At 44.0% G+C, this 27,826-nt stretch overlaps 1 protein-coding gene across 2 annotated transcripts in view; it reads right to left on the bottom strand.

Moving 5' to 3' along the window:
• Positions 1-27,826, bottom strand: part of LOC126336559 (uncharacterized) — a 100,502-nt gene that overhangs the window by 43,104 nt on the left and 29,572 nt on the right. The window contains exon 1 of one of the 2 annotated variants that reach the window (XM_050000408.1): positions 8,506-8,667. The exons of the other annotated variant lie outside the window; for it this stretch is intronic. The gene's annotated coding sequence lies outside the window, so the exon portion shown is untranslated. Of the gene's footprint in view, positions 1-8,505; positions 8,668-27,826 lie in introns of those variants that run through there. 2 annotated transcript variants of the gene reach the window in all.

Genomic DNA, 27,826 nt, shown 5'->3' with positions numbered 1-27,826 from the left:
TTATAGGGGACTGATGACATCAGATGTTAAGTCCCATAGTGCTCAGAGCCATTTGAACCATTTGAACTTGGGGGCTATTGGGAGGGTCAACTGCAACAGCAGCAAGAACATTAAGATTTCGCCTCTTCTGCTCGTCATTTGTTTCCTTCTGTTACGTTGTCTAGGTGTTACACTACCACGTTCACATAACTGGTTGGAGATTTTGATAAACAACTGCTGAGATAGATGAGGTAGTGAGGTATCTTGCTGGATACACCGTACATGAACGAATTGAGTCTTACTACTCTTCATACACCAAGAGCCTGTCGACTTTTCTGCATTGGTAAATCACATCGTCCACTCACCACCTACCGCTCACACTGTCACACACTGACGGGGGGGAGGAACACACAAGTACACTGCAATCAAACATGACAACATCGTACTTAGGAACCACGCAGGTTGAGTGCCACAAAGATGTGTCGGTGTGGAAACTTTCCAAAATATGGTATCTCGTAAAGGACTCACACCAGAATCCTGCAATAAACACCACTGACATTCCGACTGGCCCTTCTTTTAGTTTGTTAATGTCAGTAGGAATTGTTTCATCTAAAAAAAGTGTGTGTCTGTACAAGAATGTTTGTACAGTTTCTACGTACGATTACAATTTGTTGATTGTCTAACAGTGTGGACCCCTAACCAGCAATCCATTCTGTGGAAACCACACATCAATAGCACTTTCAATTTCCGCAATATCTGCGGTGCAAGTTTTAGGTGATTCACCCTGTTTAAGGTCGCATGTTTCCATTTCACAATATATTACCTATTAAAGAATCCCGAAATGTGCCAGAAGAAACTTAGAAAGAACATGAAATACCTGTATCAGAATGGCAAGGTAGAGATTGACACCTAGGACCTTCCGAATGCAAGCTTAGTCATTTTAAAACAGCGCAACATAATTTCGTTCTTCTCTGGTGCGCATTTCTGTTTTGCAAAGAATTTGCTTTAAAACGTAAACTGCCAGTATTACACTGTCGATACATTTCTCACTACCAGTCGAAAATGGCTCTGAGCACTATCGGATTTAACTTTTAAGGTCAGCAGTCCCCTAGAACTTAGAACTACTTAAACCTAACTAACCTAAGGACATCACACACGTCCATGCCCGAGGCAGGATTCGAACCTGCGAACGAAGCGGTCGCACGGTTCCAGACTGTAGCGCCTAGAACCGCTCAGCCACCCCGGCCGGCTCCTACCAGTCACTACATACAGTATACACACATTAATTCATAATGTAACGCTACATACACTATCGGCAGTAACTTATTTTAAATAAGAATAATGAAGAATACAAATGTTTTGGCGCACATAATCTAATACATACAACAGACACAAGAGAAAGAAGCATTTAGAAACGGTTGGAAGAGTAAATGGTTCAAATGGCTCTGAGCAGTATGGGACTCAAGATCTGAGGTCATCAGTCCCCAGAACTTAGAACTACTTAAACCTAACTAACCTAAGGACATCACACACATCCATGCCCGAGGCTGGATTTGAACGTGCGACCGGATCGCTCGAGCGGTTCCAGGCTGAAACGTCTAGAACCGCTCAGCCACTGCGGCCGGCTTGGAAGAGGAATAAAGTCCTCCACTTTGGTGTTCATATCCGATGGCATAAATACAGGCTGCATTTTTTTATCAGTCCGTTGACTGTATGTGTTTCGGTTTCGGTTCGTAGGTTTCATTTCCGATACGTATCGGAAATGAAATCTTAGATCTAATCTGTCTGTATTTGAGCTTTTCATTTTCGATAGGTACCGAAAATAAAACCGAAATACAGAAGTTGATAGACTTTTACTCATAAAATATATTTTACTGTCTCTATGTGTGACATGAAACCATTATGAATTCGTTAAAAAATGAAACAAGCCCTTCGTCGGCCGGTGTGACCGCGCGGTTCTAGGCGCTTCAGTCTGGAACCGCGTGACTGCTACGGTCGCAGATTCGAATCCAGCCTCGGGCATGGATGTGTGTGATGTCCTTAGGTTAGTTAGGGTTAAGTAGTTCTAAGTGACTGATGATCACAGATGTTAAGTCCCATACTGCTCAGAGCCATTCGAACCAATTTTTTAAACAAGTGCTTCATTTCTTGCTTCTCTATTGCTGTGCTCCCCTGCACGATGTATCACACAAACATCTCCAACAATTAAATTTCTCCAGAAATTGTCATTAAAGTTTCGTCCACCTCGCACTGTATCACGTATATTAGAACAGTATATAAACCTGGGCTCAGTGACAAAATGCTAACTTTTGTCTGGTAGCAGTTGGCATGACATCGCTACACACGGCACAATTTGTGTTGAGGCGACGGCTGTCGTCGTACTCAGCCGATCGCAGGACAAGTAAAGTTGGTGGGTCTGTTGGTCAAAGTGCCTACACACGTCCGATTTGTCGGTCGGTCGGTTGGTGAGTGTGTAGGGACCTTTATTTTGTGTTGCACGTGACGAAATGACTCCTCAACGTGAATGAGAGCAAGTGGTCGTCACTTAAAACTCGTGCCCGTCAGCGTTAGTTAACTCGTCCCGTGTGAGGACGGCTTAGCGCAGTTTGCTCCCTCAAGCTGCGCTCCGATGCCCCTCGCCTGGCACGCGACGGCGCAGCAGTGTTTGGAAGAGGACGGGGGCGCGCTGTCAGCAGAGCTCTTGCTGACGGCGGCCTCGCGGCTTCGCAGACATCGCCAGACGCAAGGTCGCCGGCGCCCACAGCTGTCGCCGTCTTCCGCCAGCAGAACAGCAACAGCAGACAAGAGCCGAGTCTCCCACATACACTGTACACCACTAACACTGTCGTGACACTGAGACGTTTTGTAGGTACATTTACAGTCAAGCAGTATGGATTGCATTATTTAATTTGTATCATACAAGAAACGACGAGCAAGACATTCCGCTTTTAAAGAAGGCTTGTATTGGTCATACTGCACATAATTATAAGCCTACATCACTGAAGTCAGTCTGGTGTAGAATTGTAGAATTTTTTTTTTTTTATTCGAGTATTACGTTTTTGGAGAACGAAAATTTCCTCTAAAAATGGGCCGGGTGCCAGTAGCACTCGCGTGCTGATGGTCCCGTTCAAATTTAATTGTGTGTATAGACAGATCATACATCCCGGGAATCGAGACTCGTGACGAATTTTGCCTCTTATCGACATTAATGCGGGCAAGGTATCGGTCCCGGGAATTCCAAGACTTCCGAGAATGTTTTGATTTCAAGTTTGAAATCAAAATGTTCAAATGTGTGTGGAATCGTATGAGACTTAACTGCTAAGTTCATCAGTCCCTAAGCTTACACACTACTTAACCTAAATTATCCTAAGGAGAAACACACACACCCATACCCGATGGACGACTCGAACCTCCTCCGGGACCAGCCGCACAGTCCCGCGTGGCGTTTGAAATTAAGTAACAAATGAAAAAAGAATATTTTTTCGTATGTTATAATAAGAAATTGGCAGGTCCTTTGATAGTATTGTGAACCTTTGTTTCTTGGCAAAATTCACAATTCTAGGTCGACTGTGCTAACTACTGTATTTTTCCTGGACTGTCTGTAAACGATAAGTAAAGCAGTCCGCAAGCCATAGGAGTGTAAGAGCTACAAATTGGAATTTTGTCTGTAATAGTACAGGTGTATGAAATTTTCCCTTTGGTAAATGACCTTATGGTCACCTTTGACCGTCAAATTATTTATTTGTACAACCCACTATTGCCTTATGAAATGGTTGTTCGACCGATTCTGTTCGAGTATAATGTCTTTTCTGTAGACTAGAAATCTACTCTGTAGGAATCAGCATGGGTTTCGAAAAAGACGGTCGTGTGAAACCCAGCTCTCGCTATTCGTCCACGAGACTCAGAGGGCCTTAGACACGGGTTCACAGGTAGATGCCGTGTTTCTTGACTTCCGCAAGGCGTTTGACACAGTTCCCCACAGTCGTTTAATGAACAAAATAAGAGCATACGGACTATCAGATCAATTGTGTGATTGGATTGAGGAGTTCCTAGATAACAGAACGCAGCATGTCATTCTCAATGGAGAGAAGTCTTCCGAAGTAAGAGTGATTTCAGGTGTGCCGCAGGGGAGTGTCATAGGACCGTTGCTATTCACAATATACATAAATGACCTGGTGGATGACATCGGAAGTTCACTGAGGCTTTTTGCAGATGATGCTGTGGTGTATCGAGAGGTTGCAACAATGGAAAATTGTACTGAAATGCAGGAGGATCTGCAGCGAATTGACGCATGGTGCACGGAATGGCAATTGAATCTCAATGTAGACAAGTGTAATGTGATGCGAATACATAGAAAGATAGGTCCCTTATCATTTAGCTACAAAATAGCAGGTCAGCAACTGGAAGTAGTTAATTTCATAAATTATCTGGGAGTACTAATTAGGAGTGATTTAAAATGGAATGATCATATAAAGTTGATCGTCGGTAAAGCAGATGCCAGACTGAGATTCATTGGAAGAATCTTAAGGAAATGCAATCCGACAACAAAGGAAGTAGGTTACAGTACGCTTGTTCGCCCAATGCTTGAATACTGCTCAGCAGTGTGGGATCCGCACCAGGTAGGGTTTATAGAAGAGATAGAGAAGATCCAACGGAGAGCAGCGCGCTTCGTTACAGGATCATTTAGTAATTGCGAAAGCGTTACGGAGATGATAGATAAACTCCAGTGGAAGACTCTGCAGGAGAGACGCTCAGTAGCTCGGTACGGGCTTTTGTTAAAGTTTCGAGAACATACCTTCACCGAAGAGTCAAGCAGTATATTGCTCCCTCCTACGTATATCTCGCGAAGAGACCATGAGGATAAAATCAGAGAGATTAGAGCCCACACAGAAGCATACCGACAATCCTTCTTTCCACGTACAATACGAGAGTGGAATAGAAGGGAGAACCGATAGAGGTACTCAGGGTACCCTCCGCCACACACCGTCAGGTGGCTTGCGGAGTATGGATGTAGATGTAGATGTAGATGTAGATTCTTGAGTAATGCTCAACAGTGTGGGACTCTTACTAGATTTGACCGAGAGGATATAGACGATATCTAAAGGAAAACAGCACGTTACATTTACTAAGCCCGAAAGTGTCACGCAGATGGTCATCCAGTTCTTGGTGACAGGGGCAACAGGAAAGGCGTTATGCATCATAGTGTGAATTGCTGTAAGTGACAAAAGTGAAATATAGTATGTACTAGTATGTGATGGTTTCAATACGGATAAGTACACCTCGGCAGCTGCGGGGTCAATGTGACTGCATGTCAACTGAAGGGGACCAGTTTCGATTCCCAGCACGGAACTGTTAATTTGTAGTTATATCACACGATTTTTTTTGTCATGTGAATAATAGTGAATAAACCTGCTCAATTTATTATTTATTTCTATGTTACCATGAGATGCAGGATGATAAATATTAATATCGATGACTCAGGAGCAACAATATTATGCATACCATTAGCAAGTACATTTAACACTTAACTGCGTTCGTTCGTTCCTAGAAGAGTCAGTGAATATATTGCTTCGTCCTACGTATATCTACCGAGTGAGGTGGCGCAGTGGTTAGCACACTGGACTCGCATTCGGGAGAACTACGGTAAAATCCTGGGTCCGGCCATCCTGATTTAGGTTTTCCGTCATTTCCCTAAATCGCTTCAGGAAAATGCCGGGATGCTTCCTATGAAAGGGCACGGCCAACTTCCTTCGCTAATCCGATGAGACCGATGACCTCGCTGTTTGGTGTCTTACCCCAGACAACCCAACCCAACCTACGTATATCTCCCGAAAAGGCCGTTAGCTACGTTTTACTTTTGTTGACATTCATCTTATAACCTCCCTTGAGGACACTATCCAATACGTCCAGCTTGTCTTCCAAGTCCTTTGCTGTCTCTAAATGAATTACAATGTCATCAGAGAACCTAAATTTGTTTATTTCTTCCCTGTTTTTTATTTCTTCTCTATGAATTTTTATTCCCCCTCCAAGTATCTCCTTGGTTTCCTTTATTAGCGGCTAGGCGAGGGAAAAATAAAAGAGAAATCTGCTTAACTTCTCGAATCTGGGGTTCAAAGTCATATAAAATTTTGCAGATGACATGAGGGTCGTCTTTGACTATAAAACTATTTATTTCTACTATCTTCCTTGCAATTTCAACGATATGGGCATTATAAAGTGGTAGAACTGTGCATTAGGAAATGTCAAAACTTAAAAACATCTGACATGATTGTGTTTTCATGTCACAGCCGTATGTTGCGCCTGTGATGTTACCTTTGTTAATATCTTTCACTTGAATCAGTAATCACGTCAAATCACTACTGGTACACGCTGTGCACGGGGCAAATGAAATAATTTCGCTGCGTTAAAAACGACGGATTGAGCTCTGTCTACAAGGACGTCCCGAAATCAGTCACAAATCTGGTCCAAAACTCGGGCGAGTTAGTATTTCCTTCACTGAACAAGAACGCCGAACTGTGTCAAATACCTTTGCGAAGTTAAGGATTACGACATAAGCCTGAGCGCCGTTGTGTGCGCAGTTGCCCGAATTTCTTCAGTACAGAGCGAGCTGAGTTGCGCAAAATCTCTACAGGGTGAAAAGTATTTAAACCGACAAACTCTGGGAAGTTGTAGGGGACATCAAAACAAATATTTTCCCCTAATGTCATTTTTTCCTATGAGGAATATTTAAACCGGTAGAGAAAGATTTCTCTGGCGGCAAATTAATTAAACCAAGGAACACTTTCCAATTTTTCTGTGACCAAGAGACAACACATTAACACAACCCAATTTCAATTACAGAAGATTTTCAAAAATGCCTCCATTGACACGTAAACAAACGTTACGCCTTCGGATCATGTTCTGTCTGATATGGGAAAAAAACCCAGGCGTATCCTGAATTGTTCCTTTTGCTGCTACTATCCAGGCAACCAGATCCTCTTCTGACGCAACAGGAGTTGCGTAAACAAGGTTGCGCATCTCTCCCCACACAAAACAGTTCAGAGTGGACATATCTGGGGATCGAGCAGCACCACCTCTGCCAATCCACGTTTCTGGGAGGCGTCGGTCCAGGAATCGATGCACTCTACGACTCAAATGTGCCGGCGCCCCGTCGTGTTGGAACCACATGCAATGTCTGGTAGGGAGCAGGACGTCTTCTGGCATTGCTCTGGAGAGAAAATTGTAATAGCGCCTGCTATTTAATGGCCTAGGTAGCAGATACGGCCCAATTAAACAGTCCCCAACAAAACCGACCCACACATTAACGAAGAACCGCACTTGATGAGCACTAGTAACTATGGCATGTGGGTTATCCTCACTCCAAAGATGCGAATTGTGCATGTTGAAGACTCCATCACGCCCGAACGTTGCTTTAATGGTAAACAACACAGAGGATGGAAATGTAGGATGCATTTCACACTGTTCCAGGTACCACTGCGAAAACTGTGCTCTTGGTGAATAGTTAACTGGTTCCAGGTTGTGGACACGCTGTAAGCGAAATGGACGTAACAGTTGCTCTCGAAGGGCTGTTCTTACATTCGTCTGATTCGCCCCGTGTTACATGCAATTGCACGAGTGCTGATTGAAGGATCCCGCTCCACATGCTGCAAGACAGCTTCCTCAAACTGCAGCGTTCTTACCGTGCGACGGCTTTCCTGTCCAGGTAATCTGCTAAATGACCCGGTCTCATGCCGACGTTGGTAAACAGCAGTAAAGGTCGTATGATGCGGGATACGGCGATGAGGATATTGTTGTTGATAAACCCGCTGTGCAGCTCGTCCGTTGTGATGCGCTACATAGTACGCACCAACCATATCAGTGTACTCACTCCAGGTGTATCGCTCCATTAGTAAACAGAGACAATGCACTACTACACTGATGGACAGCAGTTGCCTACAACTGAAGAGCGTACTACGCCCTCTAACAACTGAAGATCGTAATACGACCTCTAACAAATGAAGAGCGTAATACGGCCTCCGCCGTTTTAAATAATCCTCATAGGAAAAAATGACATTAGGGGAAAATATTTGTTTTGATATCCCCTAAAACCTCCCAGAGTTGATCGGTTTAAATACTTTTCACCCTGTATTTGCGGAATTCATGCACATTTTTAAGATTCTGTAGCTTAATCGGTAAAAGGGGGACCCTTACAGGATCACTTTCTTGTCCGTCTTTCTGTCTGTCTGACTGTCAAAAAACCTTTTCCTCATAAACAAGTAGAGGTAGCCAGTTGAAATTCAAGTTGAAAATTATTTCCCATACTGATGTCTACTGTCCCTGGGCGGTGTGAAAAAGTGTAGCTTCTAAGTCAGTGCAATCAAAAGATACGACCACGTAACGTCGCATATGTTAGGTAGACCCAAATTAGTCCCTATGTTTGGCAAAGATGTGGCAGATACCATTAGTAACCACTCGGGTGTTAAAGAAGGGCAGGAGCTCGCTACGGTGCCAAACAAACGTGACGGGAGAGCGGCGAGCGTCGCCTACCGGACGCGATGCGGCTGAGGTTGCTGCTGCTGTTGCACAGACGCGCTGCGGATCCCCAAGCAGCGTCCGGCGGCTGCTGTAGTCGGACGCTCGGCGTGCGTCCCTCACACTGCGCGGCGGTGGCCAGTGGGCAGCGGTCTACCCAGCAGCTGGCGAAGCTCTGCCGTGCTGCGAGTGTCCCTGGCGTGGGCGCGCGCTGCGGCCAGATCTGGGCAGTTTACACCAGAACTCGCCGCACTTCACTCTCGCCATGACACCCGGCACTACGTTTATAGCACGCATCGTACTGCCGCTGCCAGCGGGGACACTGCCGAGATGGCCAATCACTGGCGGAACACACTCTCCCTGTCCACCTTACTATGCGGCTTAAACGACGCGCCGTCCCTGTTGCACGTTGTCTAACGGCTTCGACACGCAGAAAACTGATTTTCAGTATTTCGTATAGTTACTGGCCCAATTTAAAAATTACACTACTGGCCATTAAAATGGCTACACCAAGAAGAAATGCAGATGATAAACGGGTATTCATTCGACAAATATACTAGAACGGACATGTGATTACATTTTCACACAATTTCGGTGCATAGATCGTGAGAAATCAGAACCCAGAAAAACCAACTCTGGCCGTAATAGCGGCCTTGATACGCATGCGCATTGAGTCGAACAGAGCTTGGATGGCGTATACAGCTACAGCCTGCCCATGCAGCTTCAACACGATACCACAGTTTATCGAAAGTAGTGACTGGCGTATTGCAACGAGACACTTGCTCGGGTACCATTCACCACACGATTTCAATTGGTGAAAGATATGGAGAATCTGCTGGCTAGGATCGCAGTCGGACATTTTCTGTATCCAGAAAGGTCCGTACAGGACCTGCAACATGCTGTCGTGCATTGTCCTGCTGAAATGTAGGGTTCGCAAGAATCGAATGAAGGGTAGAGCCTCGGGTCGTAACACATCTGTAATGTAACGTTCACTGTTCAAAGTGCCGTCAATCCGAGCAAGAGGTGACCGAGACGTGTAACCAATAGCACTCCACACCATCACGCCGGGTGATACACCAATATGGCGATGACGAATACACGCTTCCAATGTGCGATCACCGCGATGTCGCCAAACACGGATGCGACCATCATGATGCTGTAAACAGAACCTGGATTCATCCGAAAAAATGACGTTTTGCTGTTCGTCCTGTGGTGTCACCGCCAGACACCACACTTGCTAGGTGGTAGCCTTTAAATCGGCCGCGGTCCGTTAGTATACGTCGGACCCGCGTGTCGCCACTATCAGTGATTGCAGACCGAGCGCCGCCACACGGCAGGTCTAGTCAAGAGACACTCCCTAGCACTCGCCCGAGTTGGACAGCCGACTTTCCTAGCGATGGTTCACTGTCTACTTATGCTCGCATTTGCCGAGACGATAGTTTAGTGTAGCCTTCAGCTACGTCATTTGCTACGACCTAGCAAGGCGCCATATTCAGTAATTGGAATGAATTCTGAGCAGACAATATTGTGAATCATGTACCGTCTAGAGCGACGTTCATCATTAATGGATTAAAGTTAAGCATCAGACTAGCTACGTCCGCTTTCTGAATTCTAATTCCTCTTCTGCCAACAAAACACGTGCACCCAGGTTCGTCGCCGAGTACTCCATCGCAGGCGCCCCTGTCTCTGATGCAGCGTCAAGGGTCTCCAAGCTTATAGTCCATGCTGCTGCAAACGACATCGAACTGTTCGTGCAGACGGTTGTTGTCTTGCAAACGTCCCCAACTTTTGACTCAGGGATCGAGACGTGGCTGAGCGGTCCGTTACAGCCATGCGGATAACATGCCTGTCATCTCGACTGCTAGTGATGCGAGGCCGTTGGGATCCAGCACGGCGTTCCGTATTACCTTCCTGAAGCCACCGATTCCATATTGTGCTAACGGTCATTGGATCTCGACCAACGCGAGCAGCAATGTCGCGATACGATAAACCGCAATCGCGATAGGCTACAATCCGACCTTCATGAAAGTCGGAAACGTGATGGTACACATTTCTCCTCCTTGCACGAGGCATCGCAACAATGTTTCACCAGGCAACCCCGGTCAACTGCTGTTTGTGTATGAGAAATCGGTTGGAAACTTTCCTCATGTCAGCACGTTGTAGGTGTCGCCACCGACGCCAATATTGTGTGAATGCTCTGAAAAGCTGATCATTTGCATACCACAGTATCTTCTTCCTGTCGGTTAAATTACGCGTTTGTAGTACGTCATCTTCGTGGTGTAGCAATTTTAATGGCCTGTAGTGTATAAATGCTGTCGTAATCTACTCATTGAGGGGTGAAATGTAGCGTTACAGGTTTAACACGTTAAGTGTTAACGTAACTCACGGCTCGCAAGCTGCCCATACTGTATCCATCACTGAGAGCACTCAGCGATTTCGTCGTTCTCGAAGGCACAATGGAACAAGATGATTATGCATCTATCCCTGGTGACCATGCCTGTGTTTGCTCGGCACGATGGCATCTACCAGCAGGACAATGCAACGTGTCGCAGACGTCTGTGTTCGCGCACGGTTTGAAGGGCTCCAGGATGAGCTCACCGTGCTCCCCTAGTCACCAAACTCCCTGGATTGAACCCCAGACCGAGAATCTGTGGGACCACCTCGATCGAGCTGTTCGCACAGAGGATCCTCAACCGCGAAGCCTAGCGCAGCTGGCCAAGGCACCGGAGTCGGCATTGCTCCACATCCCGGTCGCTACCTTGCAGAATCTCACTGACTGTCTTCCTGCACGTCTCGCAATGGTTCACGCTGGAAAATGTGATTATTCACGCTGCCGAAAGTTGGTCACATTAATGTGGTTGGATAGTCTACGTGAACTTTTCTAAAAATGCTTTTTGCTTTGCCAATTTTTCTTGAGGGCGAGGCCTGGTTCTCGAAACAGGTTTCTTGATAGCATAATTTAAGTAAGTCCTCAGAAATTCGTGACTGGAAGCGTCTTCTGAAAAACCGTTTACATTTTTCAAAAAAGACGCGGTCAATTAACAGTTAATATGGCTTTCAAATGTGGAAGTACCTGTTGCGTATAGTGCTTAGTGGAAACCTAGTACAAAATAAATTACGGTGGTTAGAGAAGGATTAAAGCATGGCTGCTATACCTTCTAATGCGGTAGAAACTATGTTACTTGAGCCAGCAATATGATCAGGTGAAAGTGGATGCAGCATCTTGCAGCACTGTTTATCAGCGTGGAAGTTACAAATACGAGGTGTGTTCCAAAAGTGAGGTGACTGTATTTTTATGGATAATATTTATTTATTCATCTATATTGGTTGTCCCCTCCAAAGTCCGCAGCTCGTGGACGTGCGGTAGCGTTCTTGCTTCCCACGGCCGGGTTCTCGGGCTCGTTTCCCGGCGGGATCAGGGATTTTCTCTGCCTCGTGATGACTGGGTGTTGTGTGATGTCCTTAGGTTAGTTAGGTTTAAGTAGTTCTTAGTTCTAGGGGACTGATGACCATAGATGTTCAGTCCCATAGTGCTCAGAGCCATTTGTCCCCTCCAAAGTAATGCCCCTCAGATACAATATACTTATGCCAACCCTTCTTCCAATCCTCGAAGTACTTCTCATAAGCACGTCTTGGAACAGCCTTGAGTACTTCCAGCGATGCAGTATTTATTCCCTCATTCGTTGAAAATCTTCGTTCTGTCACAGATCTCTTTAGTTTAGGGAACAGTAAATAGTCGCAGGGGGCCAAATCTAGTGAATGTGGTGGCTCAGGCATGATAGTCGTGTTTTTTTTGTTGCCAAAAAACTCTCACCGGCAACAATCAATGAGCAGGTGCATTGTCGTGATGCAAAAGCCATGAATAGTTTCTGCACACTTCCGGACTCTTTTTGCGCATTGCTTCTCGCAATCGGCGCGTAACTCCTTATTAATCGTACTACCTAGAGGAATAAATTCATCATGGGATACACCACAGTAATTGTAAAAGTAGTGAGCTGTCTTTGACGTTTGGTCAAACTCTGTGTGCTGTTTTCGGTCTTGGCTCTCCGGAATGCTTCCACTGGAACGACCGGGCTTTCGTTTCGACGTCATAACAGTAAACCCATGTTTCGTCACTAGTTATTACCCCTCTAAGCAAATCAGGATCATCATTGACGTCATTTAAGAGCTCTTGAGCGATGCTAATGCGTCGGTTCTTCTGATCAAAATTGAGAAGTTTTGGAACAAACTCGCTGACACGTCTCATGGCCCAAAATTGCATTACACGAGCTGACCGATATGCCAACATCCTCAGCAACTTCTCTTACTGTAATTCGATGATTTTCCAAAATAATTTTCTTCACAGTTTTTACGTTATCATCTGTTGTTGGTGCGCTGGGGTGTCCAGAGCGAGGTTTGTCATTGGCATCTCCTCCGCCGTCTTGGAAGAACTTGTAAACACTTTTTTTTTACTTAGAGCAAACTCACCGTATGCCAGTGTCAACATTTCTATTTTGATGCAAATTCCTTGCTCCATTTTTATAGCAATCAAAAATCGACGAGCCCACTAAAACACGTCTAACCTTTCTATCTGTCAAAAACAGACGAAGTATACTGTACACTTGAGACTGTGAACGTATGTTGGGGCATGTGAACCAATATAACGAAGAAAAGATCGATAATCAAATGTACGTTGCGGCGCAATTTGAAAAGTCACCTTACTTTTTGAACAGCCCTCGTACATCCTTGTCGACCAATAGACGTATACACTGTAATAGCCTCGGATCGTCCCCTTCATTCTGTATCGGCTGATACGACACATAACACCAAAGCAACACATATCCTGATACTTATGGGTTGTATTTAGGTGGTTTCTAATTTTTCTACTGTACTGTTCTTGAGAAAGGAGATTATTCATGGAATAATTATTCCCAAGACTGTGTGTCAAGGAAACAGGCAGATATAATGACGTGGGGCTCCTTTTTACCACAACTTATCAGCCAGACAGTTACTTCGCACTGTAGGCACACCACATAGAACAAACTCGGCTGGCTACTGCAACAAGCAAAAGGACCGTTATACAAAAAATATTTCCGCTGAACGTTTGTTTTTAATACTTCAGAAGGGCTTTTAAAAACTCATCTCCAAGAATAGTCACTGTTAATGGCTAGCCATTAGCTCGAGCGCTTCTTTGTGACTTGTGACCTATTTTCACGGGTGGTCGTAGGTTGTATTGAAACACTAAGATACACTTCCTTTCCTCAACGAAGTACGTGTACTGTCTTATATTAGGTTGGTGGCATTAGTTGGTAGCATTTTTCCATAAGTTTATAAATACAAGAGGTACACGTAAGAGAGGTTTTAGTCATCAATAATATATTGTCCCTCACTATTGACAACAGTGTACCAACGCTGGGGTAACTTTTTGATTCCGCAACTGTAGAAATTATGTGATTTTGAGGCGAAGAACTCGTCGAGCTATGTTCGGTGTACATTTTCATCCGAGAAGAAAGTTCCTTGAAGGTTGTCCGATAGAAAATGGAAACGGTGGAAATCTGGGGGCGCAAGATCAGGCGAATAAGGTGGGTGCGGGATGACTCCAAAATCCGACTCCTATATAGTGTTATTCGTCAGTGTAACAATGTGGGCGGGCGTTATCGTAGAGTAGCACCACGTCACGCAGTCTTCCTGGTCGTTGTTCTTGGATTAATTCCACAAGACACCTCAGCTGTGGACATATGTCACCAGTGATGGCTAAACCTCGGGGAAGCAATTCGCAGTACATCACACCTTTGCTGTTCCACCACATGCACAACATTATCTTTTGAGGATGTGGGTATGTCTTTGAACGAGCAGTTGCTGCTTTTAATGGGTTGAACGATTCCTTTTTCGTTATGTCAGAATAAAGACACCTTTTCTCGTCACCAGTAGCATTACTGGATAAAAATGGGCGGTGTTGTTTACGAGCAAATTGCTGACGAGTAAGCAGAGATGCCCATGTGGCCACCTGCTGATTTTTGTGATGTTGGCTTATTCACACGTCAGGTTTTTAAACCTTCCCCGCTGCATGGAAATGTTGCACGGTCGGAAATTATCACTGTTCATCACATTTGCCAGTTCTCGAGTACAATGACGTGAATCATCGTGGAGTAATATATTTTAAGGGTTTTCATGGAACGCCGAATGTCTTCCTGAAAGCGGAGAGCCACTGATGTTAAAATGATCCTCCTTAAAAAGAGAGAACCATTACCTTAGCGTCTTTTATCCAATAGAGCTATCCTCATACAGGGCAAAAATATTTCTGGCTCCTTCCACCGATGTCCACCTCTACTGATCTCAAACAGAAGAATATGTCGGAAATGTTCCGATTTCTCCACTTGGCACTCCATCTTCTAGAATCCACAACTCCGCTCACCATCTCCAGATTACGAAGTGACAATATGTAAATTGAAATAGTAACAGCAAAGAACAAAACAGTGACACTCGATAAATAGAGCCGTAGCAACCGGAACATGCAAACCAAAAATGCTATGAACTTTTGCACCATCAATATTTTGTCTGATGATATGAGGCTTCATATACATCGCATCGACATGTGCTCGCGGAATATTATATCTTTGTGTTGCTTTTGATGTTTGCGGGAATAAAGAATGTAAATACTGAAGCCAATAGCAGCACATACATACAAGGACGACGCCTTGATTAAACATCTTCCAACAACAAACTGATTGCAATTATCAGTTGAACATACTTCCGCTCCAGGACAGAATACCGAATATTTCTAAACAATGACGCCTCGTCTGGTGAGTAGGTCTGCGCATCACGAGGTCTCGTCCATTTTGCTGAGCGTATGTGAATGTTCTCTCTTTGAAAAAAGTACCATTGTATTAGAGGCACATCATGTACCTATTGTCTGTATCTATGTCTATACTCCACAAATCACCTTACGATCACACGTAAGTGACCGTCATATCTTGACCGATTCGTCTTGAAACACATGCCTTCGGAATTTAAACACGTAAACCACTCCATGATGCACAACGACTCTCCTGTAGCGTTTAGCGCCCTGACGCATGTGCACTCATGCTCATATATTAAGGATAATTGCAGAATGTGGTGCTACACAACGTGGCACTACACAAAACTGGCGCAAATAGCATAGGCACGTAGGTAAGATACGCGACACACATCTGTAAGTCCACGGTATTGGTGATAAGTTGAGAAAACCGTCCCAAAACACATGTGCTACAAAACGCCACTGTTTCCTGCGCAAGCACCCCGACATCAGTATGGGTATGATCGCCATGTACACGTACACAGACTGGATAACGGGTTGGCATGCTCTGTATCAGGTAGTCGAGCAGCTGCTGGGATATAGCCTCCCATTCTTGCACCAGTGCCTGTCGGAGATCCTGAAGTGTTGTAGGGGTTTGAAGATGTGCAGCGATACGTCGAGCGAGAGCACCCCACATGTGCTCGATAGGGTTAGGTCTGGAGAACAGATAGACCACTCCACTCAACTGGTATCTTCTGTTTCAAGGTGCTCCTCCACAGTGGCAGCTCGGTGGGGCCGTGCGTTATTATCCATCACGGGGAAGGAGGGACCTACTGCACGCCTGAAAAGGCGGGCATACTGGTGCAAAATGACGTCCCTAAACACCTGACCTGTAACAGTTCCTCCGTCAAAGATAAGCTGTAGTGTACGTGCATCAGTCATAATTCCACCCCACACCATCAAACCACGACCTCCATACAGGTCCCTTTCAAGGACATTAAGGGGTTGGTATCTGGTTCCTGGTTGACGCCAGATGAAACCTGGCGAGAATCACTGGTTAGACTCTACCTGGACTCGTCCGTCAAAACAACCTGGGACCACTGTTCCAATGACCATGTACTGTGTTCTTGACACCAGCCTTTACGGGCTCTCCTGTGACCAGAGGTCAGTGGAATGCACCTTGTAGGTCTCCGGGCGAATAAACCGTGTCTGTAGACTGTGTGTCTGGCACCAACTGTTCCAGTGGCTGTGGTAAGGTCCCGAGCAGGGCTACCTGCATTAATCCGTGGTTGTCTGTGGGCACTGATGGTGAGCTACCGGTCTTCTTGTGGTTTAGTACGCTATGGACGTCCCATACTGTAGCGCCTGGACACGTTTCCTGTCAGCTGGAATCGTTATCATACTCGTCAGATCACGCTTTGTGGCACACGGAGGGCCCGTGCTACGACCTGCTGTGTTTGACCAGCCTCCAGTCGCCCTAGTATTCTACCCCTCATAACGTCATCATTATGCGTTCATTGAGCCATTTTCAACACACAGTCACCATTAGCACGTCTGAAAACGTCTGCACATTTACTCGCTGCACCGTACTCTGGCATGCACCAAATTACCACTGCGTATGTGGACTGCTGCCAGCGCCATCGTGCGACGACCGCAGGTCAAATACACTTCATGGTCTACACCAGGGCGATTTAAACCACCCACCAGAGCGTTATTTCACCATGTATCAGCATTATCGTTAATGTATGAGCTTGAATGAATAAGACAGAATTCTGTGGATGAATTTGTTACTGCTGAATGTAAAACGGCCAGACATATTCATGTAAGGCTTAAGAAATTGTGTGCAGGTGCTACGATGGACTTCATCGTTGTTAGACGATTGTTTCGTCGCTTTACAGAAGGCGGAGCCATCGGTCGGTGACTGCAGTGACGACACAACGCCCAGAGTGTAGGCTGAATCACCCCTAACGACTGCTGGGTGGCATTTGGTGAAGTACGTCTCCGTTTATCAATCGGTAAAGGCAGTGTCGTAGCAATTACAGAAGAAAAGACCTACTCTAAGATTTGGGCATGCTGTGTACCGAAAATGTTGACTGAACAAGTATGAAAGGGTTCAAATTGTGGACTGCGAGTGCTGGGATGGTCCTTTCGGATGATCCTTGCGTCCACGCAACACAGATGCCCGCCGTCGCATTGTAAGGGCAACAGTGGCAGGTCGCACAGCAACCTTAGCACAGATGAGACGGCTTGTGACCCTGACGTGTCGACACGAACTGCTGCGAACCGGTTATTAGCGATGGGACTACGGGCGCGCACCATTCTAGCCGATCTCCCACTGGCGCATAACGTACCCCAAGACAGTATTCACCATCAGCACGATCAAGTGGACGCCAGAGTCAGCGCCTGCTTTGCTGCCTTCGGAGGCTACACCACGAACTAATGTGTGTGCTTGAACATGAATCGATACCTGGTACATCAGAACCACTTATGTCATTGATCTGTTCTGTGACTGATCGGTTTTAGGCGCTCAGTCCGGAACCCCGCGACTGCTACATTTGTAAATGTGATGATTTCATGTACTCCATATGCACTCTTGCAACAATAAATCTTGAGTGAATTGTAAACCTCTAAAAGGGTGTACTGATTTTTTGGAGGCAATGTATTTGCGTTGTGGGGAGGTTTACAATCTTTTGGTTCAAAAAATCGTTTTTTTAATTGCATTTCTGGATCCATAAAAGTGTTAAGACTCCACCCCAGAAACGGGTTTTCCGAATACGGAACGAAAATGTTTGTTATTGGCGGTTGAACAAAAAATGCACCTGCCTGAAAAAAATGGTTCAAATGGCTCTGAGCACTATGGGACTTAAGGGGGGTAGAACGTCAAACGGGCCGACTTGGAGCAGGACAGGCACCACAGGACATTATATTTTCTACTGTTTATACTTTTACAAATAAATTCATAAAACGTTGTCAACATGACCAGGAAGGATTCGGGATTCACGCTCAGAGCAGTGGAAGGTGTCTGAAACTCTAGAATCTATTTAATTTATGAAAAAATGAATGAGCTGTTACGTTTTTAACTTTATGTTTAGAAAAAAAATCAAATTTTGTGGTTAATTATCTCAATTTTTAATAGATTTGGAAAATTCTAGATTTTCATACACCCGTAAATATGGTTTGTATGATGTGCAAAACTCATCAAAGAATCTCTCTTACTTGTGAAGAAAAATGTACCTATAGCAACAAATGCAGCCAACAGTAAGCGAAAAAACGATGAAATTTCACATGTAAAAAAAATTATTTTGTACTTCCGCTGCTACAAGTATGAATCCTGAATCCTTCATGGTGATACTGACAAAGTATTATGAATTTACCTGTAAAAGTATAGACAGCGGAAATTAAAATGTCCTGTGGTGCCTCTCCTGCTCCAAGTCGGCCCGTTTGACGTCCTACCCCCGTTAACTACTGAGCTCATCAGTCCCCTAGAACGTAGAACTACTTAAACCTAACTAACGTAAGGTCATCACACACATCCATTCCCGAGGCAGGATTCAAACCTGCGACCGTAGCGGTCGCGGGGTTCCAGACTGTAGCCCCTAGAACCGCTCGGCCACCCCACCGGGCGCACGTGCCTGAAATCGGCCTTTTTCATGCACCTGTTTTTTTTTTTTTTTCTTTCGGAGGACGAATTATTGTATCGGTGCTTGGGAGGAAACATACAAAATTCAGATGAAAGTTTGAACGCGTGCGTTTGGAAGTTAGCCCCCAAGCATTTGCATTCTCGTGTGAAGACTTTAGAGATTGCGACTCTCCTGGCGGTGAGCAGTTTCAACGAAGGGTATTCCGCAATTCTGAAGACCTTGACAACGATGGACGCCACCCTGGGGCTCTATTCGACGCAGTTCGCCAAGCATTCGGAAGACCAGCGGATTCAGGCGCCGAAGACAGCTTGTCACCGGCCGTACGAGCGGCTCTGGAGTAGTGGAAGTACTATTTCATGGACCTGTAATAGCAGATTGAACGTAAGTTGCAAACTAAATTGTCTAGGAGTTGAACTACTTTTATTCCGATCCATCAACTACAAACATTTTTACTTAGCTGACGAAGTCGAAAAATCAATGAAGAAACCCTATTTTGTTCCAAATGGCATCCATTTTGTTTCCTATGGTCCATATAACTTAAGCGGGGTACAACTCCTAAAGAATCTTATATACTTCTCTAACATCAACTCAATTTAGATTTCAGACCGGTCGTGGAGGTCTACATCGAAATTTTCTTTCGTTCCGACGGCATTTCCGCCTTTTCTCTTCGACATTTCCGGGCGAAAAAAATCCAGTTTATAGAGGAAATATCAATAAACATTGTGAACAAATTTGGCATTGATATCTATAAAACATCCCGAGAACAAAATTCTCAAAGAACGTGCTTTTTTCGGTCCAAAGATAGTGCACCTCGCCTTGAAGGGTCACCTTGTAAGTCCCTGCACCAACGGTCAATTTCGTGCTGCATTTCCCTACAGTTCTCTGGTGTTGCATCTGTCTTGTAGGAGTAACCCAGTTCCACTATAACTAGACATTAAATAATGTTATCAGCCATCTTTACTGTACTTCCAGCAGCGTTTAGAGTTAAAGTAATAACTGAAAGCAGCACTCAGTACTTTGTCACTGTAATCGATTCGAATAAAGACAGCCTGTAAATATTACAGCTCTATCGACACTTCCAGGGATCTCTGTTGGTTCATCATGAACAGGGGACATCGGCTGGTTAAGTAATTGTCAATGTCAATATAATTCAGCAACAGCAGTGTAACTTAAGATATTTTTTTATTTTATTGTGATGGCTACTAGTTTCAGCTTTTCATTATACCATCTTCATGCCCCATACGCCTCTATCCAAATAAACGAACATGTCGTATAGAGCCATTTAACTCTGGATATCGTGAAATCAATCGTTACAATATGGCATCATTTTAAGACGTGATAGAATTGCTATTTTATTTGGACAGAGGCGTATAGGGCAGTTACTTCCCAGGGATGTCGTGTTTTTCAAGGCCTGTACAAAGTTAGACGCTCCGTTGCGTTCTCATTGGTGTTACAGTGTCACGTATTTTATGCTCAATTCCAGGCTGATCTTGTGAAGGTGTGTTACATTCACTGCCGAATAGGAAATGCCGAGAGAGTCAGCTCAGCTGACAACTCATGGGGCACGAATAACGACCACTTTTTCGTACGGCCATATCACAGTAACTTAACATTCGCTACGTGTGCGTTACTGTAATGATGGGAGTAGAAGGATGGTACCTCTGCTCGTAAAATAGTGCCAGAAATAGACTTGCCCGTGCTAGACGTCCAAATGAAGGCGGGAAGATAACTATTGTTACAAGAAACCTTCCTTACCTTTTACGTCTTTTGTTACTTAGGGCGTTAGAGACGTATCTTCGCAGAGCTTGTTGCTCCTACGCCCATTTCATGACGCTGAAAAAGCAACATTAGAGTCTCTCACAGCTCGTGAAGACGCCATGTCGGTCGTGACCCACCTAGTTCCAGCCGCACAGACGGCACTAAAAGCCCGCAGCATCCCAGCATACAAACCGCTGCCCATTAAGACACAGCTTTCTCCTCTGTCGGGTCGACCAGCCGAGATCGAGATTTGTAGACTAACTCGTAAAGCACACGACAGCTTAATGGCTGGTTCTTTACGCGCTACCTACACGCTGACGCAAGGAGAAGCCGTTCCTTTCAAAGGCCACGGCAGTCTACCTTCCTCATGTTTTCCCTGGTGAGTTTGTGCTCCGGCTATAAAGGCCCTTTTACGTGAGCGACTTTCTTCTTTCACTCGACTACCCGTGGCCAATGAGTCTACTGCAGCGCCCCTGGAGGTTTATTCCTGTATTCTCGTACGTAAAGAGTGACTTTTTTCGTTTACACGTCAGTGCCAAAATTACGTGTATTACGACAGCTGTCCGCTTTGCAGTTTGGCACCCGAAAGTTGAAAACGAGAATTTCATGAAAAAGTATAAACACAGCAACAGAATGTAGAAATAAGTAATGATAACAGTTCATTAATGAGCAAACCAAAACTTACAGTGGACAAAGATCGTGTAGTAAAATCCCCGTGGTCCTGAGATCTGAATGGGAAAAGAATCGTCCAGACTTTTCAGTACGTCTACATTTATTTGCTGTAGAAAACATTTACTGGAGAACGCATCAAACAACATTTACAAAACACGTTATCCTTTATAAAAGGTTAACATTGTGTCAACTGTTGCGGCGATCTGAATAATTATTATTATTCTTGAAAAATCATGTTCGCCAAGAACTCTTGTAAATATTTTTACTGATTACAGATTTCCACAGATCTTTGCTGCTGCAAAATCCAATGATGTCAACACAGATCTGCCGAAACCGGTAATCAACAAAAAGATTTAGAGACGATCTTGGCGAACCTGATTTTTCGAGAACAGTATACGTTATCTGTTAATGTTTGTTTTCTTTATAAATGCCACATAACATCGAGAACTATTTTCCTTGTTGAATCGAACTGACATGTGCGTTTTTAAAGAATTTTCGTTGAAGAACGTTTTACCTTTTAAGTATTTATTTACGCATAGTATAAGATTTTCCTTTGTCCAGTATTTTTGCCATCAGATATTTCGTCTCTCTTGTGGAATTCTAAAGGTGGCAGGAGTAAATTCAGGTAGCGAAAGGCAATTTACAATTTGTACAGAAACCAGATGGCAGTTATGAGAACTGCGGGGCACGAAAGAGAAGCAGTGTTTGAGAAGGGAGTTAGACAGGGCTACAGCCTATCCTCGATGTTATTCAGTCCGTATATTGAGCAAGCAGTAAAGCAAACAAAAGAAAAGTTTGGTGTATGGATTAAAGTCCAAGGAGAAGAAATGAAGACTTGGATGTTTGCCGATGACGTTGTAATTTGGTCAGAGACAGCAAAGGGCTTGGAAGAGCAGTTGAATGGAATGGACAGTGTCTTGAAAGGAGGATGTAAGATGAACATAAACAAACGCAAAACGAGGATAATGGAATGTAGTCTAATTAAATTAGGTGCATGCACAGGGAATTAGATTAGGAAGTTAGACACTTAAAGTAGTAGATGAGTTAACTATTTGGGCAGCAAAATAACTGATGATATAAAATTCAGACTGACAATGGTAAGAAATGCATTTCTGAAGAAGAGAAATTTGTTAACATAGAATATAGATTTAAATATCAGGAAGTACTTTCTAATTTGTATGGAGTGTAGCCATGTATGGAAGCGAAACATGGACGCTAAACAGTTTAGACCAGAAGAGAATAGAAGCATTTGAATTGTTGTGCTATAGAAGAATGCTGAAGATCAGATGGATAGATCACGTAACTAATGAGGAGGTACTGAATAGAATTGGAGACTGGAAAAATTTATGGTATTACCTGACTGAATGAAATGTCCGTTTGGTAGGACACATTCCGAGTCATCAATGGATCCCAATTTAGTACTGGAGGGAAGCGTGGGGGGTAAAAATCCTAGATGAAGACCAAGAGACAAATACAGCAAGCAGATTCAGAAGGATGTAGTAGGTTATAGCAGTCTCTTAGAGAAGAAAAGGCTTGCACATGATAGAGTAGCATGGAGAGCTAACATCAAACCAGTCTTTGGACTAAAGACCACAATAACAGCATAACAACACAACAACAACATGGAAGAACAGTAGTAGGAACAACACCAGGTCCTCCTGCAAGTTTTGTAATATGCTGAAAAAGTAAAGCAAACTACGAAATATAGATTAAGAAGACATAAATCATAAAACCCATTACTTTGTATAGTAGGAGAAAAATCGTTGACAACAGGTTAACTTCAGATTTTAGCATGTGTTTTGGTGCATGCGCAATTTGCAGCAAACTAAAGAATTTAGATATGTCCACTCGACTCAGTCAATTGAGTATGGACGTCACTGACCCAGTCGCAACGTGCTTTGCTGCGGAATTAAACAGTCAGGTGATGCGTATCCACAACAAGAAGTCGGTTAGGATCAGAAAGTCGCTCGTGTGACATGTACTTAATGTGCTCTCCGAGCCAGGCAACGCCATACAAAGTTTAGTCTCCCGAATCGCGAGGAGTGGTGTTCGAGTCTCAATGCGGCAGTTGAGGTTAAAGTTATTTTCAATCTTCTTCTTCTCCTTCTTCTTTCCTTTTTCTTCTTATTCTTCAAAGAGTATGTTCCCCTTTTCCGGTCACAGAGAAAATTGTTTCCTTGGTCTTCCAGTGTCCCCTTCACCTTTCTGTTCGCATGATAAAACTTCTTTTGGTGTTTCCTCTTCTTGTATTCTTATCAGATGTGAGAAACACCTCTCTCCATTTTGGTTGATTCTATTTCAAAAATGTTCATTTCTCACTGCATATAGTCGTTTTTAAATCTATGCAGTCATGTGGAGCATCTCGGTGCCTCATTTATGATTTCTGTATTTTACTAAAATGTTCACCTCTAGCCACCTACGTCTCTGCGCCGCAAAGCAGAACTGCAGGGCTATTGATTCAGAAAATTTCAGTCTTGTTTCTATTCTCTTTTTCCTAGATAATGTTCCTCGGATTGTAACACATATGCCCTGTACGTATTCATTTTGTGATCAATAGCAAGTTCAGTGAAATTTAGTAATTCCTCTCCAGCTATTAGTCCAATTCACGTTTGTTGTATTAATAAACAAGTCTGTTAAGTATGGGTACGGATTTATCTATATGGCATGTTTAGTCTGTTTTGAGCAACCAAAAGGATAACATGTGTTTGGGTAGTAGCGGCGATTGTTTGTGTTGTATAAAAATGGATCAGAGGATTTGTATTAAATTTTGCTGTAGGAACTGGATGAAATGCAGCACAGAATTAGAAATGGTAAGTATTGCTTTTGTTAAGTGTAAGGAAAGTGCTATAAAGGTTTCGAAGAGGCCCTGAAGATGAATATGACGAGCGCCCTGGAGGGTTCAGCAAATCTTCAAGTGAAGAAATAAATGAAAGAAAGGATTACGAACGATCGCCGAATCGTAGAAAAGTCGCCGACGGTGGTAACATAATAACTGGCCCATGCCACGACATTTTATGGTTTTCTTGAATACAAAACGTGCGACAGCAAAATCTGTTATAAATTTTTTGAATTTTGAACAATAGTAGCAGCAATTGCAAGTTGCTTTCGAGTCGCCAGATGAAGTCAACAACGATGCAGAACGACAGAAACGTGTCTTAACAAGGTGGTTAGATATAGTGTTGCATATATGAATCCGAACCTTGGTTACATCATCACAGGGGTAGCATTTTGGATCGCCAAGACGGTAAAATGCTCGAAAATTGCGATCAGATGCGAAGGCTATGCACACTGTGTTCTTTTGCTGTAGGGGCATAATGGACCCTGAGTTCTCAAGAGTTCGATCAATAAGGAGTACAACTTATGCAAACACCTAGATTTGTAGTGAAACAATTCATGACGTTTGCTCGACGATATTACACGTGCCCATTCATTACTTGCTCCTGAATTTTTGGACAAAAGATATAATGATGCCTCCACCTGTATATTCGCGTTATGGCCCTATGTAGCTTTTTTTGTTCCATAAACACCGAAAACCTTAAAAGGGCTGTCGTTTTACAAGAATAGATGAGATTGAAAACGCATCGCCGAATGAGCTAAAAGTTATCTGAAATGTCGAATTGTAGGAATGTTTCGGGACTGTTCGAGTTTGTTGTCATTCTGATCAGTAGGGCTTTCAACAGCGTTTTGAAACTGGAACTTTGGTTATGGACACTCTGTATATTCTTTTATTTCAGCTGGTACATTATACTCACCGCTTTACCGCATATCAGCCACATGGGCTGTTTTCTTCTGCCCACGTCTATACTGGTTATGTTCCTGCCTTGTACTGCTGCGTATTATCAGTGCGATGGCGCAGCATGTGTACTGATCACATTACTGGTGCTCCGAGCACGCGCTCCCTTCACTCGCTCGTGCCCTTCGAGACCAAGGTAACCAGTGTGAGTCACGCCAGCATAAGAAACGTTTATCACTAGAGTGTCACTGGCAAGGAAAGCAGAGTTTCTGTTCACTGAACTATCTACGAATGTCTTAAGTTTAGAAAATTGAATCCGTCAGTGTCTCATGGAGCGAGAACACGTGGCTCAGTTGGTGTTCATCCATCCGCCATATCGGGAAGTTATGCTCGGCGACTCCCTTGTTGTTGTTCCAGAGGAACAGACTATGGTGGCACCACCTGCTTTCATCCTCTTCATCCTTTCGTTTCCCTAATCATGTTCAACAGTGCAACGATTTTGCACACTGCACTGTCCATGCACTCATATTGGTTATCAACACAACTGAATTTAGTAACAATGTAGAGAACCGAATAGTGAATTATCCCTGCCAAGAATGCGTCCGCAAAGCTCACTAAGCACCAATCCTCCTCCCTCCCTTTCAGTATACGTGTGAACGTAGTCAATTGGCTCCTGCCACGCGATGCCGTAGGCTATCAAAGGCTGCTTGGAAACCGTGTACATCCGTCATCACATTTCACATGCCCTCGGGACAGACAAGTTCACCAGTCCTGTACACTTTGTTTATAAAAGAAGGGGTTCACTTATTGGTAATAAGGTGAACCATTACTTTTATCCGAACCAGAGGGGTTCTCCATAGGGTGCTTGCCCACGGATGAACTCTCAGTGTAGATCAAAATCAAGAAAAAATAAAAACAGACAAGGCCGAGCAAGAATCACATCCTAAAAATTTCATACAAAATTAATTATGTACATACAGGTAATAAGAATAATTTAATGTGGCTCAGTGGCCTGTTGCAAGTCTTCCTATTCCCCTTCGGAGACTTGCGTGTGCAATATGGAAAACGTGATCTACAGTGCAACGTGGAATCCGAACCACAAGTTGTTTCCAGTGACTCCTAATATTGTTCAGAGGTAAAGACCAGGTTATAACGAAGACTGAAAAAAATCGTTATTCCAGCAGTCGTCAAGCAAACTCTGGACAATAGAGTTCTGCACGAATGGATGCAGAATAAGAATTTAGTGATTACCAGGGTTAGATCACAATTAACAGCACATTAATAGCTGTAAATGCACCACAGTAAGATTGTAAACGTAGCTTCGTTAAAAGTTTTACGTAGTACTGACAAACTGTCAAAAAGTAACGTAAAAAATGCGAAGATATGGTGACCAAAGAACTTTGCATTATAAGTAAAACATAGAAAACCACGAGACACAAGAAGATTAGCACCAACAGACTGATGGCTTGACTATAAAAGATAACCCTTATAAACTTAAGCGCCAAAGAAACCGGTACCGGCATGTAGATTCAAATACGGAGGTATGTAAACAGGCAGAATACGGCGGTACGGTCGGCAACTTCTATATAAGACAACAAGTATTTGGCGCAGTTGTTACGTCGGTTACTGCTGCTACAATGGAAAGTTATCAAGATCTGAGTCTGATCGTGGTCGGCGCATGAGCGATGGAACACAGCGCCTGAGAGGTAGCGATGAAGGGGGGATTTTCCCGTACGTTAGTTCCCTCCAGCACTACATCAGACATTAGTCGAGTCCATGCCACGTCGTGTTGCGGCGCTTCTGCGTACCCGTGGGGGCCATGCACGATATTAGGCAGTTGTACCAGTTTCTTTGGCTCTTCAGTGTATAAGAAGCAGCGACCGCTAGAGTGCCTAAACGTTTACGAATATTAAACACAATGAGGGCGCTCGTATCTGTAACATAAGTCAAACGAAACTGAACGTCAGTCTTAAACAAATGAAACACCATTAGGACCTTACGTCACGTGCTAATCAATCGTTTAAAATTTATACACAAAAATGACATAGCTTGTAAAAAGGAGCTGAAGAACGGGTACAGTGATCAGATTTATTTAATAATCAGCTTAAGGTGGCGCCGTGGGCCGATGGAGACGCGGCGTTACAGTGAACTTTCCAGTATCTTGACGCAGAGATCGGCCGCTGGATACGAGTTTTCAGCGACGCGAGTAAGTGGGTCTGCCACGGCTTAGACATCCGACTCGATGGCGAGCACGAGCTCCCAGTTACAAATTGTGTTTCCGTTTAGGACCTCTACCTACAGCTAATATAAATTCTAGCTGCAGCACAGCACATCTACGTTAGTAACTTAAAACCTTAGACAGATAGCGGCGTAACGTGCGAGAATGTATTGGGCAACTGACCGCTGCACAAAAAGGTGTCCCGCGTCTCTGACTAGCCATCACGGTTAAAACGTATTTAAAAAATGAAAAAAAGGAAAGTACTCTGAAAAGCTCTAAGACATTTTGACTAACTAACAAAGTTGAGGAAAAAATGAGCAAACAACAGTTACAAATGCTCGTTCGTAACATACGGTAAGAAGCATTAAGCAAGTAGGAAGGTTACAGATCACCTGAATCGAAAGATATAAATGGTGGCTCTTACTATGGAGATAATCCATTGGTTAAGCAAACATGCAGGCTACAAATCATTTAGAAAGAGCGGAAATACAATTAAAAACCCTATTAATCTACAGGTTTGATGAGTGAGTTTGAGAGCATAAATATATGACCCATACACT

The sequence above is a fragment of the Schistocerca gregaria genome, chromosome 2, assembly GCF_023897955.1.
Source record: "Schistocerca gregaria isolate iqSchGreg1 chromosome 2, iqSchGreg1.2, whole genome shotgun sequence".
Taxonomy (NCBI): domain Eukaryota; kingdom Metazoa; phylum Arthropoda; class Insecta; order Orthoptera; family Acrididae; genus Schistocerca; species Schistocerca gregaria.
This window is presented reverse-complemented; position numbering and strand designations above follow the sequence as displayed.